The 5,936-nt window shown below is 48.6% G+C and overlaps 1 protein-coding gene across 3 annotated transcripts in view; it reads left to right on the top strand.

The window, feature by feature from the left end:
- Nucleotides 1–5,136: 5,136 nt before the first annotated feature.
- The window catches only part of IRF2 (interferon regulatory factor 2), an 86,146-nt gene continuing 85,346 nt past the window's right edge, over nucleotides 5,137–5,936 (top strand). For 2 of the 3 annotated variants that reach the window (XM_012000156.1, XM_012000154.1), the window contains exon 1: nucleotides 5,137–5,338. The gene's annotated coding sequence lies outside the window, so the exon portion shown is untranslated. Of the gene's footprint in view, nucleotides 5,339–5,679; nucleotides 5,754–5,936 lie in introns of those variants that run through there. The other variant, XM_012000155.1, reaches the window with a different exon arrangement.

Below are 5,936 nucleotides of genomic sequence, written 5' to 3'. Positions count from 1 at the left end.
TCCCGGTTTCTTATAAAATGGAAGCAACTATTACATAAAGTAATAGTCAAACATGCTCAAGAATGGTTCGACTTGAGGCCAATGACCTTTGAACTTTGATGGTTCTTTCAATCCCATCACTGTTCTACTGTCGCACAAAATTTAACTTGACTTTGTGTTTATTCAACTTGGACTTCACAATAATGTTCTTTGCAAGGCAGGACTGTTATCTGTGGCTTTTGTATTGGCAACTGCTCTGGCAAGCGTGGAACTCTCGTTTTCCATGACTTTCTAATCCCCTGAATTGCAGCACCTCGGAGGGGAGCCCCAGTGGCCAAGACAGAAGTGGTCCTAGTGATCCTGGGGAGAAAACTGAGCATCAGCTTGCAGACCTAAAAGTTCCTGATTTAATCATAGTTATAAATACTTAGGTTTTCACGCATATGCCCTCATGTTACGCATTCCTAGGTTGAATGTACAGTTCTAAAGTCTGTGATTATAGGTGGAGATGATGTCGGTGCCATTACTCAGATGCCACGGTGGAAATCAACATGTCAACCTACCAGACTGTAAGCAAACGGCTTAGAAGGCTGGGACTTTCATTCATTTGGTTCACTGCTGTATCCCTAGTGCTGGGAAATGTTCCTGAGTGCTCAACAAATATGACTTGAATGATTATTTTCTGAAACTTTCAATTTTAGGAAGCTAAATTAAAAACCCATTTGAAAGGGGTCAACTTTGAAGGTGTCTTTACATTTCTTCCTTAGTTAAGATCTACTCAGAGAGATCCGGCACTATTGTGCTCAAGTAATACTGTCCTTACCCGACTCCCCTGAAAACAAATGAGTCCTAAGGCAGCCAGGCAGATCTTTTAGGATGTTCCATCCCACAAGTGAAATATAAACATGCTTCACCCAGGAGATGACTCTAGTTTCACTATACAAGACCCTTCAACTTTTTTCACATTAGACTGAAGTGTTAGGTCAGATTTCCTCAGTATGGCAAAGGTGACTCTTTGTTTTGAGACCGAGTCTTGCTCTGGCTCTGTCGCCCGGGCTGGAGTGCAGTGGCACAATCTGGCTCACGGCAAGCTCCGCCTCCCAGGTTCACATCATTCTCCTGCCTCAGCTTCCCGAGTAGCTGGGACTATAGGTGCCTGCCACCTCGCCCGGCTAAGTTTTTGTATTTTTAGTAGAGACGGGGTTTCACCGTGTTAGCTGGGATGGTCTCGATCTCCTGACCTCGTGATCTGCCCGCCTCAGCCTCCCAAAGTACTGGCATTACAGGCATGAGCCACCGCGCCTACTTTTTTACACAGGCTTCCAGAAAGGCTGTAGTTTCCACAGAGATTCATTATTATATGCATCTCATCAAAGGGCTAAGAAATACTTCTTGACTGTATCAGTACCATGCGGCTGTTTTGGTTCATTGGTACATACTTGGTTTGCAGTGACATGTCATCAAGGGCCTAAGAACAGAAATTCATTCTATCTTATGTTTTATGAGTTTAGGGGCCTGGAAAATTGCAAGCAACACCCATGCTTCAGGGAGGCCCCGGGACTAAGGAAAGGGGGCAGTCTGTGAGTCCTCCAGTTTCCCAGCTAATCAATGAAGTGAACAGTGCAAGGTTGTGGAAAAGATGTTCTCTCTGATTTGGGACATATATAATTTGTTGCACCTGAGGCATGTGTAGGAGTTAATGTGTCCAGAGCTCAGAAGTTACAGATTTTGGAGTCATCAGCAAATAGTGATATCTGAAGCCCTGGGCGTGGAGGAGAGCACCCAAAGATAAAGCATGTAGAATGAGAAAATAAGAGGGTTGAGGATAGAATGCCTGGAAACACCATAATTTAGGGGGCTGGCAGCAGACGAGGAGCCGGCCAAGAACCAGAATAGGACAGCAGGCTGTCACATGGGCATCGCGGAGAGCAGGCTGCACAGTCAGCATTCTTAAACCCTACACAGAGACGGAGATGAGGATTGGAAATGGTCCCTTAGAAAGATCACTAGAAGGAAATACATAAAAATATCCACAGGTCTATTCCTGACTAGTGAGATGTCAGGTGGCTTATGTTCTTCTTTCACCATTCTTGCATCTTCCAAATTCTGTTCAAAAAAATTTTGTTACATTTATATTAAAAAGCTATTAAAATATAATACAAGGCTCTGATCAAGTCTGAAATATTTTATGAGAGCATGATGAAAAGAGCAAGTACTTATTAATTCACAAGTATTTCGGTGCCTGTGTGCCGGGCACCATGCTAAGGATAAAACAATGAACAAGAGGACAGCTCTGTTGTTTGACAAAAAGGAAGGGAGGCTGGTTTGGCAACGGAGGGATGCAGGGCTTGTGGGGCACAGTGGCAGGAGATGAGGCTGGAAAGGTCATTTGGTGCCAGATTACAATGGACTTTATGTGTCTTGTCAAATAATATGGCCTTTATTCTGAAGGTTACAGAGAGGCTTTTGAGGGGGCAGTGTTAGGTTTGGAATTGTGCTTTACCTGAAGTTAATTTTCTACTGAATTTTGGCAGTAGTGTGGCTGCTGACCTGAGGGAGTCCAAACAGGAGACCAGGAGCACAGGCAGCAGGCAAGTGCAATAACTGAATGAAGGCAGTGCCCTGGGCATAGGCCAGGCCCAGAGATATTTAGGGGTAGTGTCAATAGGATATGACTGATTGGATGTATGTTGCACAAAGTAGGACATTAAGAAAAAAAAGGAACAACAAACTTCTTCCTGCTTATCAAAGACCATAATGAAGGCAATTGCCTTTCCTGAAACATGTTCCTTTGGAAGTCAAGCGTGAGCATCACAGAAGCTATCTGTACCCAGCAAGTGAGTTTCCAGTTAGCCTCATGCATGGATAAGTGGTTAGGATGCAGGATACAGGTTCATGGCCCCAGCTCCGTCTGGCTCCCCTGAAATCACACCACAGAGACAGCTGCCTCTTATAAACACAAGGCAGGCGGTGTTAGCTGGTCCAACTAGAACTCTATTTCTTTCACCTGGGGCCTGTGCATGGCGGCTGATGACATGAGAGTGGAATCCCACGTGTGTGGTGAACGAGACATTCAAAGTGACACCTCGCATTCCTCCCTTCCTCTCGACTCTCCTCTTCCCGCTCCAGGGAAAATAAAGGAAGATGATTGCTTTGGTACAAAAAAAAAAAAAAAAAAAAAAAACTAGGTTTTTCACTTGTGTCCCAGGGTTGGGTAAAGAATGACAACTATTCTACAGTTTGTATAGACTTTACCTTAGTGATCATTGCTATATGACATAAGACAGTCAGTGGCTGGGCCAGGCGCTGTTGCAGGCCTGTAGTCCCAGCTACTTGGGAGGTTGAGGCAGGAGAATCGCTTGAGGCCAGGAGTTCAAGGTTACAGTAAGCTATGATATAGCACAGCCTGGGTGACAGAGCAAGACCCTCTCTCTCTCTCTTCTTTTTTTATTTGTTTTTGAGACAGAGTTTCCCTTTTATTGCCCAGGCTGGAGTGCAATGGCACCATCTCGGCTCACCACAACCTCCGCCTCCTGGGTTCAAGCAATTCTCCTGCCTCAGCCTCCCCGAGTAGCTAGGATTACAGGCATGCACCACCATGTCTGGCTAATCTTGTATTTTTAGTAGAGATAGGGTTTCTCCATGTTGGTCAGGCTGGTTTCGAACTCCCGACCTCAGGTGATCCTCCTGCCTCGGCCTCCCAAAGTGTTGGGATTACAGGCATGAGCCACCACGCCCAGCCTACCCTGTCTCTTAAAAAAAAAAAAAAAAAGTGAATATTACAATAGAGGGGATAAGGAATAATGTGTATGTGAGGTCTATTTCTGAGACCAGAGTCACAAAACAGAATCCTGAACCCTTAGCTATTTCCTTACCACACACGTTTACTTGGATACTTCCGTTTTTCCAGTCTATATAATTCAATACTTTTGTGACAGAGAGGTGTTGGAGTTTTTTTCTCTCTCTCTCTTTTTTTTTTAAGGCAACTGTTTACATACAAACAGCTATGGTCTCCCAGGAAGGAACTTTCTCTGTTGAATACGGAAGTCTGGGAAAAGACTGATGAAACTGCATGCGAGGAAGAAGCAGATCTAACTAAATGTGAATCTACACTTTTTTTACAGCAAGGAACCACAAAGGGTAGGTCCCAAGGAAGTTGCATTGCTTGCTGCACCTGTCACGCGGGCTGTACCTTCTTCTCTCATTTATTTCCATTTACAGCCTTGAAAACTGAGGCCTTAGGCTTTGGTTGAAAACCGAGGCCAACGGTGCCCAGCCGGTGAGTTAAGGAGGCCCAAGCCGAATTTTGCTGGAAGTGCTCCAGTATAAAGCCTCTCTCAGAACCAGCCGCCACCAAGACGTCTTGAAGTCAAAGTAACTCACATCCTTGTCCACCTCGCCCTGCAATGAAGAAACTTCGGTCGCACAGGCTCCATAACTCATCTGGGCGTGGGCTGTGACTTACTGGGGGATGGGCCTCCTTTTCGTTCTAGCTACTAAGTGGAGCGGAGTGCCAGGTGGTGTCAGAGGGCGGGGCGGCCCCTCCAACGGTGGCACCCTCAACCACGGATAAGGTTCCAATTAGGTAAGGACGCAAGCAATGCTGTCGTTTCGGTTGACTGCTCCTTTCATTCCTTGGAAGTGGTCAGCGTCACAAAACGAATTTTCATTCGCTCTAAGCAGTCACACCAGCCCTGCTAACCGGATGGTCGGAGCCCCGTGCTTTTGCCGGACGCCCTCTTGGAACCTTCAGGCCACCCTGAGGATGGGCAGTCGGGTGCCCGCCCTCCTCCCCTACCGCCGCGGGCCTGCGCCCCCCACCCCGGACCGCGACTCGGGCGCTCTAGCGGCGCGTGCGGGCGCCCCTGGGTGCGAGCCACCGACTCACGAGCCGCTGCTTGTTGCTCCCGCCGCCGCGACCTGGGGAAGCGAAAATGAAATTGACTTTTCCGAGAAATGATGAAAGCGGCGCTGCCCGCCAATGAGCTGCGGCGGCGAACTTCCGCACCTCCCGGCCGGGCCGCTCGCGCCCTCCCTCCGCCTCCACCTCCTGGTTGCACAAGCTTGAAACAAACACTGGGGAGGAAGGGCGGAGGGAGGAGGGCGGAGAGGGGAGGCGAGGGAGGGAGCGCGGCCGGAGGAGGGCGGGGGGTGGGGGGATTTCCAGCCGCGGCTCTTCGCAGTTTCCTCTCCTTGTTTTGCTTTCGATCTGGACTGTTCTCAGGCAAGCCGGGGAGTAACTTTTAGTTTTGCTCCTGCGATTATTCAACTGACGGGCTTTCATTTCCATTTCACACACCCTAGCAACACTTATACCTTGCGGAATTGTATTGGTAGCGTGAAAAAAGCACACTGAGAGGTAACATTTTTCAAATAATAGTTGTGACTGTGCGTGTGTTTCTCTCGAGGGCATGTTTCTGGGGACTGTCGGGGGCCGTGTGTGTATGCGTGTCCTGATGCCTTGACACGATGTTTTGCAGACGCAAAATGCCGGGGTTCATAAATATTAATACCGATTTTTGGAGGAACAGTCGGCGCAATTATGGATCGTCTGATTTTAGGGGAAGCAGGTTCTGCTGCTGTTGCTGCTGCTACTGGGGCTGCTGAGGCTGCGAGGAGGAGGAGGAGGTAGAGAGGGAGGAGGAGGAGGAGGAGGAGGAGGTTGGTGGAGGTTTAATTTCACTTTTGGATTTGCAGATGCGGAGAGGTGGCTCCATGGACACAGACCTGCTGTGTGTGCTTCTGCGCCCCAGGTGTTGTGTGTGGGGGTGCAGGTCCGCTGGAGTCGGGCCTCATTTAAAACAAAATTGTGTGTATGTGCGTGTTTGTGTGTGCGCGCGTGTGTGTGCAGCCACCGCCGTCAGCGGATCCGAAGGAGGGGAGCGGGTCCTTCTCGGTGCCCGCGGCGGCGTCTCTCCAGGCTGCCTCCAGCGTAAATAAGCAGGCACCGCCGCCCG

The sequence above is a fragment of the Mandrillus leucophaeus genome, unplaced genomic scaffold (assembly GCF_000951045.1).
Source record: "Mandrillus leucophaeus isolate KB7577 unplaced genomic scaffold, Mleu.le_1.0 Scaffold62, whole genome shotgun sequence".
Classification (NCBI taxonomy): Eukaryota; Metazoa; Chordata; class Mammalia; order Primates; family Cercopithecidae; genus Mandrillus; species Mandrillus leucophaeus.
The sequence above is the reverse complement of the archived record's forward strand: the minus strand, read 5'-3'. Positions and strand labels throughout refer to the sequence as shown.